Below are 13,374 nucleotides of genomic sequence, written 5' to 3' on the forward strand. Positions count from 1 at the left end.
ATGACTCTGAACAATCCGCAAAGCGATTGTAACCGGACGTGAATGAAATCGTAAATATCACTTAGGCATTTGTAATAATCCGTAAACTATCCGTAACATATCGTAAACTTATAATAATAATAATACTATATTTATATAGCACCCTTTTCATACACTATGTACGCTCAAAAGTGCTTTACAATACATATATACCTTACAACAGAATGTTATACACATAATACATAGAAAATACATAAAACATTAAAAAGCAATCATGATATAAAAGGCGTTATCACATGTAAACAGTCCGTAGCTGTACCTATCCTGATTGTACATATAAAACATGAAAACACAAGATACCATGAATATGCTAGATAAGAATAAACATCAGTTTCAGGGCGTATTAAAGTAATAATAACTAGTACTTATTGTAACGGGGACCGTTACAGATGTTCCCCAAACATTCCCCCATTCAGCAAGTGGTGTCATTTATTTCAGTACAAGTGGTTTTGACCATTGCAAACTGTGAAACATGTGAATATATAACTATTTTATAACCTTCAGTCCATTTCATGCTAATACAAATCAGTTATAAAGATCTGAGAGTTTTATGCACGTGCACGTACGTGCATATAAATAATTCGACCATCTCGATACATCAGAAGTCATACTATATGTGTAGAAGAGAAGTTTCACAACTGTTCAATGAAAAAGGAGAAATTAACGGCAACTCAAAACTACAAAGACCGAAATCAATGCACGTGCATACACGTGCGCGTGAGTACCACACAGCAATTTTGTTGATGCTATTCAATAGACATTTGAACAATATACTTACTATATGAATTTGGTATCGATTGCTTCACTCATAAGAAAGTTATTGGGATTTCAAAATCGTCCAATCAGAATTAAGCGCACGTGCATGCGCATGTAGGGAAGTGATTTTGAAACTATTAATAAATTGAGAGGCCTAAAACATACCTACAACATAATTTTCAAACCTATTCATTGCAATCTCAAAATGTTATAAACCAATAATTAAATTTAGACGTCAAAAATTACAATGCACGCGCATTCACGCGCACGCGATTTTGATAATGGAGAATTTGTTGACACCATTTCATAGACATTCATATCATAGATCCTCAGGGTAAATTTGAATTCATTTCCGTTTTTAATTCAATAGTTATGACCATTTTAGTACCCGAAAAATGAAAGAAAAGATATGCACGTGCATACACGGGCACGTGAGTATGACTCAGCATCATTAATGATGTCATTCAATAGACATTTGATAGATATACTTACAGTATGAATTTCATATTATTTCCATCATTTATTAGAAAGTTATGGCGATTTGAAAATCGTCCAATCAGAATTATGCACACGTGCATGCACGTGCTGGATAGTTATTTTGACTGTTTTCATTTGTTAAGAATATCAAGATACATATACAATACAAGTTTGAAAAGATTTTGACAAAAAACAAAAAAGTTATGGTCATTGAAAGAATTGAATATTCAAATGTCAATGTACGTGTGTACGCATGCGCGTTTTCAAATTTTATAACATAGATTTGTAGATATTTATAATCTTTACATATCCTGCAAATATCATTATATTGTCTTAATTTACATGAAAGTTATAAACGGTTTTGTCTTATCCAACCAAATTGAAGCACACGTGCATGCGCGTGCAGAATTGAAATTTTGACGATGCCAAACGGTTAAGGGTCTCAAGTTATAACTGTAATATAAATATCATACGATTTCATTGAAAAATAAAAAAGTTAGACGCATTCCAAAGTTTGTAAACAAAAAATCCAATGCACGTGCATGCACATGCATGCATTTTCAGACAAAATGACGTTCGTTCCGCACATCTACATAGGGTATTCTATCATCCTAAAAAGGTTTCATCTTGATCCCTTCAGTAGTTTCTGAGAACACTCATGGACAAAAAAGGGTGACAAGAATAAAGAAAGAATAATAATAATAACTAGTACTTATTGTAACGGGGACCGTTACAGATGTTCCCCAAACATTCCCCCATTTAGTAAGTGGTGACATTTCTTTCAGTACAAGTGGTTTTGACCATTGCAAACTGTGTCGTATGTGAATATATAACTATCTTACATGTATAACGTTCAGTCCATTTCATACTAGTTCAAATCAGTTATAAAAATCTGAGAGTTTTGTGCATGTGCACGTACGTGAATGCACGTGCATATAAATAATTCGACCATCTTGATACATCAGAAGTCTTACTATATGAATACAAGAGAAGTTTCACAACTGTTGAATGAAAAACGACAAATTAACGGCAACTCAAAACTACAAAGACCGAAATCAATGCACGTGCATACACGTGCGCGTGAGTATCACACAGCATTTTTGTTGATGCTAATCAATAGACATTTGCACAATATACTTACTACATGAATTTGGTATCCATTGCTTCACTCTTAAGAAAGTTATTGTGATTTCAAAATCGTCCAATCAGAATTAAGTGCACGTGCATGCGCGTGCAGGGAAGTCATTTTGAGACTATTAATGAATTGAGAGGCCCAAAACATACCTACAACCTAATTTTCAAACCTATTCATTGCTATCTCAAAATGTTATAGACGAATACTTAAATTTAGACGTCAAAAATTACAATGCACGCGCATTCACGCGCACGCGATTTTGATAATGGAAAATTTGTTGACACCATTTCATAGACATTCATATCATAGATCCTCAGGGTAAATTTGAATTCATTTCAGTTTTTAATTCAATAGTTATGACCATTTTAGTACCCGAAAAATGAAAGAAAAGATATGCACGTGCATACACACGCACGTAAGTCTGACTCAGCATCAATGTTGATGTCATTTAATAGACATTTGATAGATATACTTACAGTATAAATTTCATATTGCTTCCATCATGTATAAGAAAGTTATGGCGATTTGAAAATCGTCCAATCAGAATTTAGCACACGTGCATGCACGTGCCGGATGGTAATTATGACTGTACACGTTTGTTAAGAATATCAAGATACATATACTATACAAGATTGAAAAGATTTTGACAAAAAACAAAAAAGTTATGGTCATTGAAAGAATTTAACGTTCAAATGTCAATGCGCGTGCGTGCGCATGCGCGTTTTCAATTTTTTTAACATAGATTTGTAGATATTAATAATCTTTACCTATCCTGTAAATATCATCAAATTGTCTTAATTTACATGAAAGTTATTAATGGTTTTGTATTATCCAATCAAATTGAAGCACACGTGCATGCGCGTGCAGAATTGAAATTTTGACGATGCCAAACTGTTAAGGGTTTTAAGTTATACCTGCAATATAAATATCAAACGATTTCATTGAAAAATAAAAAAGTTAGACGCATTCCAAAGTTTGTAAACAAAAAATGCAATGCACGTGCATGCACATGCATGCATTTTCAGACAAAATGATGTTCGTTCCGCACATCTACAAAGAGTATTCTATCATCCTAAAAAGGTTTCGTCTTGATCCCTTCAGTAGTTTCTGAGAACACTCGTGGACAAAAAAGGGTGACAAGAATAAAGAAAGAATAATAATAATAATAACTAGTACTCATTGTAACGGGGACCGTTACAGATGTTCCCCAAACATTCCCCCATTTAGCAAGTGGTGTCATTTATTTCAGTACAAGTGGTTTTGACCATTGCAAACTGTGAAACATGTGAATATATAACTATTTTATAACGTTCAGTCCATTTCATGCTAATACAAATCAGTTATAAAGATTTGAGAGTTTTCTGCACGTGCACGTACGTGCATGCACGTGCATATACATAATTCGACCATCTCGATACATTAGAAGTCTTACTATATGAGTACAAGAGAAGTTTCACAACTGTTCAATGAAAAACGAGAAATTAACGGCAACCCAAAACTACAAAGACCGAAATCAATGCACGTGCATACACGTGCGCGTGAGTACCACACAGCAATTTTGTTGATGCTATTCAATAGACATTTGAACAATATACTTGCTATATGAATTTGGTATCGATTGCTTCACTCATAAGGAAGTTATTGGGATTTCAAAATCGTCCAATCAGAATTAAACGCACGTGCATTCGCGTGCAGGGAAGTGATTTTGAGACTATTAATAAATTGAGAGGCCTAAAACATACCTGCAACCTAATTTTCAAACCTATTCATTGCAATCTCAAAATGTTATAGACGAATACTTAAATTTAAACGTCAAAAATTACAATGCACGCGCATTCACGCGCACACGATTTTGATAATGGAAAATTTGTTGACACCAATTCATAGACATTCATATCATAGATCCTCAGGGTAAATTTGAATTCGTTTCAGTTTTTAATTCAATAGTTATGACCATTTTAGTACACGAAAAATGAAAGAAAGGATATGCACGTGCATACACGGGCACGTGATTATGACTCAGCATCAATGTTGATGTCATTCAATAGACATTTGATAGATATACTTACAGTATAAATTTCATATTGTTTCCATCATTTATAAGAAAGTTATGGCGATTTGAAAATCGTCCAATCACAATTTAGCACACGTGCATGCACGTGCCGGATGGTAATTATGACTGTACACTTTTGTTAAGAATATCAAGATACATATACAAGACAAGTTTGAAAAGATTTTGACAAAAAACAAAAAAGTTATGGTCATTGAAAGAATTGAACTTTCAAATGTCAATGCGCGCGCGTGCGCATGCGCGTTTTCAATTTTTCTAACATAGATTTGTAGATATTTATAATCGTTACCTATCCTGTAAATGTCATCAAATTGTCTTAATTTACATGAAAGTTATAAATGGTTTTGTATTATCCAATCAAATTAAAGCACACGTGCATGCGCGTGCAGAATTGAAATTTTGACGATGTGAAACGGTTAAGGGTCTCAAGTTATACCTGCAATATAAATATCAAACGATTTCATTGAAAAATAAAAAAGTTAGACGCATTCCAAAGTTTGTAAACAAAAAATCCAATGCACGTGCATGCACATGCATGCATTTTCAGACAAAATGACGTTCGTTCCGCACATCTACAAAGAGTATTCTATCATCCTAAAAAGGTTTTGTCTTGATCCCTTCAGTAGTTTCTGAGAACACTCATGGACAAAAAAGGGTGACAAGAATAAAGAAAGAATAATAATAATAATAAGAAACAGAGTAAAACCAATATGTTCCCAAACTTTGTTTGGGGAACATAATAATAACTAGTACTTATTGTAACGGGGACCGTTACAGATGTTCCCCAAACATTCCCCTACTTAGTAAGTGGTGACATTTCTTTCAGTACAAGTTGTTTTGACCATTGCAATCTGTGTAGCATGTGAATATATAACTATCTTATAACGTTCAGTCCATTTCATACTAGTTCAAATCAGTTATAAAGATCTGAGAGTTTTGTGCACGTACGTGCATGCACGTGGAGATAAATAATTCGACCATCTCGATACATCAGAAGTCATACTATATGTGTACAAGAGAAGTTTCACAACTGTTCAATGAAAAAGGAAAAAAAAAAAAGGAAACTCAAAACTACAAAGACCGAAATCAATGCACGTGCATACACGTGCGCTTGAGTACCACACAGCAATTTTCTTGATGCTATTCAATAGACATTTGAACAATATACTTACTATATGAATTTGGTATCGATTGGTTCACTCATAAGAAAGTTATTGGGATTTCAAAATCGTCCAATCAGAATTAAGCGCACGTGCATGCGCGTGCAGGGAAGTGATTTTGAGACTATTAATAAATTGACAGGCCCAAAACATACCTGCAACCTAATTTTCAAACCTATTCATTGCAATCTCAAAATGTTATAGACCAATAATTAAATTTAGACGTCAAAAATTACAATCCACGCGCATTCACGCGCACGCGATTTTGATAATGGAAAATTTGTTGACAGCATTTCATAGACATTCATATCATAGATCCTCAGGGTAAATTTGAATTCATTTCCGTTTTTAATTCAATAGTTATGACCATTTTAGTACCCGAAAAATGAAAGAAAAGATATGCACGTGCATACACGGGCACGTGAGTATGACTCAGCCTCAATATTGATGTCATTCAATAGACATTTGATAGATATACTTACAGTATAAATTTCATATTGTTTCCATCATTTATAAGAAAGTTGTAGCGATTTGAAAATCGTCCAATCAGAATTAAGCACACGTGCATCCACGTGCCGGATAGTTATTATGACTGTTTTCTTTTGTTAAGAATATCAAGATACATATACAATGCAAGTTTGAAAAGATTTTGACAAAAAACAAAAAAGTTATGGTCATTGAAAGAATTGAATATTCAAATGTCAATGCACGTGCGTGCGCATGCGCGTTTTCAAATTTTAAAACATAAATTTGTAGATATTTATAATCTTTACATATCCTGCAAATATCATTAAATAGTCTTAATTTACATGAAAGTTATAAACGGTTTTGTCTTATCCAATCAAATTGAAGTACACGTGCATGAGCGTGCAGAATTCAAATTTTGACGATGCCAAACGGTTAAGGGTCTCAAGTTATACCTGCATTATAAATATCAAACGATTTCATTGAAAAATAAAAAAGTTAGACGAATTCCAAAGTTTGTAAACAAAAAATCCAATGCACGTGCATGCACATGCATGCATTTTCAGACAAAATGACGTTCGTTCCGCACATCTACATAGAGTATTGTATCATCCTAAAAAGGTTTCATCTTGATCCATTCAGCAGTTTCTGAGAACACTCGTGGACAAAAAAGGGTGACAAGAATAAAGAAAGAATAATAATAATAACTAGTACTTATTGTAACGGGGACCGTTACAGATGTTCTCCAAACATTCCCCCATTTAGCAAGTGGTGTCATTTATTTCAGTACAAGTGGTTTTGACCATTGCAAACTGTGAAACATGTGAATATATAACTATCTGATAACGTTCAGTCCATTTCATACTAGTTCAAATCAGTTATAAAGATCTGAGAGTTTTGTGCACGTGCACGTACGTGCATGCACGTGCATCTGAATAATTCGACCATCTCAATACATTAGAAGTCTTACTATATGAGTACAAGAGAAGTTTTACAACTGTTCAATGAAAAACGAGAAAATAACGGCAACTCGAAACTACAAAGACCGAAATCAATGCACGTGCATACACGTGCGTGTGAGCACCACACAACAATTTTGTTGATACTATTCAATAGACATTTGAATAATATACTCACTATATGAATTTGGTATCGATTGCTTCACTCATAAGAGAGTTATTGGGATTTCAAAATCGTCCAATCAGAATTAAACACACGTGCATGCGCGTGCAGGGAAGTGATTTTGAGACTATTAATAAATTGAGAGGCCCAAAACATACCTGCAACCTAATTTTCAAACCTATTCATTGCAATCTCAAAATGTTATACACCAATACTCAAATTTAGACGTCAAAAATTACAATGCACGCACATTCACGTGCAGGCGATTTTGATAATGGAAAATTTGTTGACACCATTTCACAGACATTCATATCATAGATCCTCAGGGTAAATTTGAATTCATTTCAGTTTTTAATTCAATAGTTATGACCATTTTAGTACACGAAAAATGAAAGAAAAGCTATGCACGTGCATACAAGGGCACGTGAGTATGACTCAGCATCAATGTTGATGTGATTCAATAGACATTTGATAGATATACTTACAGTATAAATTTCATATTGTTTCCATCATTTATAAGAAAGTTATGGCGATTTGAAAATCGTCCAATCACAATTTAGCACACGTGCATGCACGTGCCGGATGGTAATTATGACTATACACTTTTGTTAAGAATATCAAGATACATATACTATACAAGTTTGAAAAGATTTTGACAAAAAACAAAAAAGTTATGGTCATTGAAAGAATTGAACCTTCAAAAGACAATGCACGTGCGTGCGCATGCGCGTTTGCAATTTTTATTACATCGATCTGTAGATATTTGACATGTCTACCTATCCTGTAAATATCATTAAATTTCCTTAATTGGTATCAATGTTATAAATGGTTTTGTATTATCCAATCAAATTAAAGCACACGTGCATGCGCGTGCAGAATTGAAATTTTGACGATGCCAAACAGTTAAGGGTCCCATGTTATACCGACGATATAAATATCAAACGATTTCATTGAAAAATAAAAAAGTTAGACTGATTCCAAAGTTTGTAAACAAAAAATCCAATGCACGTGCATGCACATGCATGCATTTTCATGCAAAATGACATTCGTTCCGCACATCTACATATGCTATACTATCATCCTAAAAAGGTTTCCTATTGATCCCTTGAGTAGTTTCTGAGAACACTCGTGGACAAAAAAGTCCCAAGAAGAAAGAAAGAATAATAATAATAATAATAACTAGTACTTATTGTAACGGGGACCGTTAAAGATGTTCCCCAAACATTCCCCCATTTAGCAAGTGGTGTCATTTATTTCAGTACAAGTGGTTTTGACCATTGCAAACTGTGAAACATGTGAATATATAACTATCTTATAACGTTCAGTCCATTTCATACTAGTTCAAATCAGTTATAAAGATCTGAGAGTTTTGTGCACGTGCACGTACGTGCATGCACGTGCATATGAATAATTCGACCATCTCGATACATTAGAAGACTTACTATATGAGTACAAGAGAAGTTTCACAACTGTTCAATGAAAAACGAGAAATTAACGGCAACTCAAAACTACAAAGACCGAGATCAATGCACGTGCATACACGTGCGCGTGAGTACCACAAAATAATTTTGTTGATGCTAATCAATAGACATTTGAACAATATACTTACTATATGAATTTGGTATCGATCGCTTCACTCTTAAGAAAGTTATTGGGATTTCAAAATCGTCCAATCAGAATTAAGCGCACGTGCATGCGCGTTCAGGGAAGTGATTTTGAGACCATTAATAAATTGAGAGGCCCAAAACATACCTGCAACCTAATTTTCAAACCTATTCATTGCAATCTCAAAATGTTATAGACCAATACTTAAATTTAGACGTCAAAAATTACAATGCACGTGCATTCACGCGATCGCGATTTTGATAATGGAAAATTTGTTGACACCATTTCATAGACATTCATATCATAGATCCTCAGGGTAAATTTGAATTCATTTCAGTTTTTAATTCAATAGTTATGACCATTTTAGTACCCGAAAAATGAAAGAAAAGCTATGCACGTGCATACACGGGCAAGTGAGTATGACTCAGCATCAATGTTGATGTTATTCAATAGACATTTGATAGATATACTTACAGTATAAATTTCATATTGTTTCCATCATTTATAAGAAAGTTATGGCCATTTGAAAATCGTCCAATCAGAATTTAGCACACGTGCATGCACGTGCCGGATGGTAATTATGACTGTACACTTTTGTTAAGAATATCAAGATACATATACAATACAAGTTTGAAAAGATTTTGACAAAAAGCAAAAAAGTTATGGTTATTGAATTAATTGAATATTCAAATATCAAGGCACGTGCGTGCGCATGCGCGTTTACAATTTTTGAAACTTAGATTTGTAGATATTTATAATCTTTACCTCTCCTGTAAATATCATCAAATTGTCTTAATTTTCATGAAAGTTATAAACGGTTTTGTATTATCCAATCAAATTGAAGCACACGTGCATGCGCGTGCAGAATTGAAATTTTGACGCTGCCAAACGGTTAAGGTTCTCAAGTTATACCTGCAATATAAATATAAAACGATTTCATTGAAAAATAAAAAAGTTAGACTCATTCCAAAATTTGTAAACAAAAAATCCAATGCACGTGCATGCACATGCATGCATTTTCAGACAAAATAACGTTCGTTCCGCACATCTACATAGAGTATTCTATCATCCTAAAAAGGTTTCATCTTGAATCCTTCAGTAGTTTCTGAGAACACTCGTGGACAAAAAAGTGTGACAAGAATAAAGAAAGAATAATAATAATAATAACTAGTACTTATTGTAACGGGGACCGTTACACATGTTCCCCAAACATTCCCCCATTTAGCAAGCGGTGTCATTTATTTCAGTACAAGTGGTTTTGACCATGGCAAACTGTCTAGCATGTGAATATATAACTATTTCATAACGTACAGTCCATTTCATGCTAGTACATATCAATTATAAAGATCTGAGAATTGTGTGCACGTGCACGTACGTGCATGCACGTGCTGATAAGTAATTTGACCATCTCGATACATTAGAAGTCTTACCATATGAGTACAAGAGAAGTTTCACAACTGTTCAATGAAAAACGAGAAATTAACGGCAACTCAAAACTACAAAGACCGAAATCAATGCACGTGCATACACGTGCACGTGAGTACCACACAACAATTTTGTTGATGCTAATCAATAGACATTTGAACAATATACTTACTATATGAATTTGGTATCGATCGCTTCACTCTTGAAAAAGTCATTGGGATTTCAAAATCGTCCAATCATAATTAAGCGCACGTGCATTCGAGTGCAGGGAAGTGACTTTGAGACTATTAATAAATTGACAGACCCAAAACATACCTGCAACCTAATTTTCAAACCTATTCATTGCAATCTCAAAATGTTATAGACCAATACTCAAATTTCGACATCAAAAATTACAATGCACGTGCATTCACGCGCACGCCATTTTGATAATGGAAAATTTGTTGACACCATTTCACAGACATTCATATCATAGATCCTCAGGGTAAATTTGAATTCATTTCAGTTTTTAATTCAATAGTTATGACCATTTTAGTACCCGAAAAATGAAAGAAAAGCTGTGCACGTGCATACACGGGCACGTGAGTAGGACTCAGCATCAATGTTGATGTCATTCAATAGACATTTGATAGATATACTTACAGTATAAATTTCATATTGTTTCCATCATTTATAAGAAAGTTATGGCGATTTGAAGATCGTCCAATCACAATTTAACACACGTGCATGCACGTGCCTGATGGTAATTATGACTATACACTTTTGTTAAGAATATCAAGATACATATACAATACAAGTTTGAAAAGATTTTGACAAAAAACAAAAAAGTTAGGGTCATTGAAAGAATTGAACATTCAAAAGACAATGTACGTGCATGCGCATGCGCTTTTGCAATTTTTATTACATCGATCTGTAGATATTTGAAATGTCTACCTATCCTGTAAATATCATTAAATTTCCTTAATTGGCATAAATGATATAAACGGTTTTGTATTATCCAATCAAATTGAAGCACACGTGCATGCGCGTGCAGAATTGAAATTTTGACGATGCCAAACAGTTAAGGGTCCCTTGTTATACCTACGATATAAATAGCAAACGATTTCATTGAAAAATAAAAAAGTTAGAATAATTCCAAAGTTGGTAAACAAAAAATCCAATGCACGTGCATGCACATGCATGCATTTTCAGACAAAATGACATTCGTTCCGCACATCTACATATGCTATACTATCATCCTAAAAAGGTTTCAGATTGATCCCTTGAGTAGTTTCTGAGAACACTCGTGGACAAAAAAGTCCCAAGAAGAAAGAAAGAAAAATAATAATAACTAGACACGATCTCGTTGCGAGCAACGAGTAGGTCTTCCGTCCGATTTGTTGATGCACTCGGAGTTAAAAAAAAAAAAAAAAAAGACAAATGAGTCCCAATTTAGTTTCCGACTTTAAGACACTTTAGATATAATCAATTTTTCATATCATAAGCTTCTGAAGCAAAGTTGCGGTGAAATTCGTTTGAAATTCGACTCTCCAGGCGAGCCATAAGGCCCGCGGGCCTATTTCTTGATGTCATTTGTTAGCCCTCTATAGACTCAACAACTTTAGTTCTATATGTCTTTACAAAATGTTTACCTGTAAAACGTTATTGAGATCGACCGATATCGACAAAAAATCGACTCTACAGGCGAGCCATTAGGACCATAGGCCTATTTCTTGATATCAATCGATAGATCTCGATAAACTGAACAACTTTTGTTCAATAATGCTTTTCAAAAAATATGTCGTTTTAAAGATATGAGGCGTCAAATATTTACGATTTTGGCCCTTAAAATCTCGAATTACGTAACATATGACCTACTTTTTGATTTGATAAGATCAAGCTCGTTGAGATGAACATTTCCGCTTCTACAACTTATTATAAAATATTAATAGTTTCTGAGATATTCTCAAAAACATTTGGACCCTTCTGAACCCCTAATTTAAAGGGCCAGCCCCTTTTGCTTGATATCGTAAGAAAGGCCTTGTCATTTTAAACATTTTTTGCTCAACAAGTATTTAGAAATTCTTTACCGTTCTCGAGTTATCTCTACAAGAAATATTTAGGGGCCAAACTGTAGCTCCCTAACGGGGCCACATAGGGAAAAAACGAAATGTACATATTGTTTAGATTATCATTCTGAACAACTTTTGTTCAATAATGCTTTTCAAAATATTTGTCGTTTTCAAGATATGAGGCGTCAATTATTTATGATTTTGGCCCTTAAAATCCCTTATTACGTAACATATGACCTACTTTTTGATTTGATGAGAACAAGCTCGTTTAGATGAACATTTCCGCTTCAATGACTTATTACAAAATATTAATAGTTTCTGAGATATTCTCATCAACCTTTGGACCCTTCTGGGCCCCTCATTTAAAGGGTCAGCCCCTTTTGCTTGATATCGTAAGAAAGGTCATGACATTTCAAACATTTTTTGTTCAACAAGTATTTAGAAATTCTTTACCGTTCTCGAGTTATTTCTAGAAGTAATTTTTAGGGGCCAAACTGTAGCTCCCTAACGGGGCCACATAGGGTAAAAACGAAATATGCATATTGTTCAGATCATCATTCTGAACAACTTTTGTTCTTTATTGCTTTTCAAAATATTTGTCGTTTTCGAGATACAAGGGGTAAAAAATTTATGGTTTTGGCCCTTAAAATCCCTTATTACGTAACATATGACCTAAATTTTTATATGAATAGATTTGGATTGTTGAGATAAACATTTTTTGTTCTTTGACTTATACCAAAATGTTAACGATTCTTGAGATATTTGATCTAGACTTTGAGCCCTTCTAGATCCCTAATATAAGGGGCTAGCCCCTAAATCTTGATATTTTCGAACAAATCTCGTAAATGTGCACAACTTTTGTTCTACATGTCTTAACAAAATATTTGCAAGAAAAAAGATATTGGAGATCAAAGGTCAAAAATCGGCGAAATCGGCGAAAAATTTTGGCATCCATTTTTTCAGGTCCAGGCGAGCTTTTAGGCAAATCGCCTCCGGTAAAATTGAATCCCCCACAAATCTTCTAAAATGTTTACTCTATCTTGTGTAGAAATTTCAAGACTCTAGCTT

This window comes from Ostrea edulis, chromosome 6 (genome assembly GCF_947568905.1).
Source record: "Ostrea edulis chromosome 6, xbOstEdul1.1, whole genome shotgun sequence".
Lineage (NCBI taxonomy): Eukaryota > Metazoa > Mollusca > Bivalvia > Ostreida > Ostreidae > Ostrea > Ostrea edulis.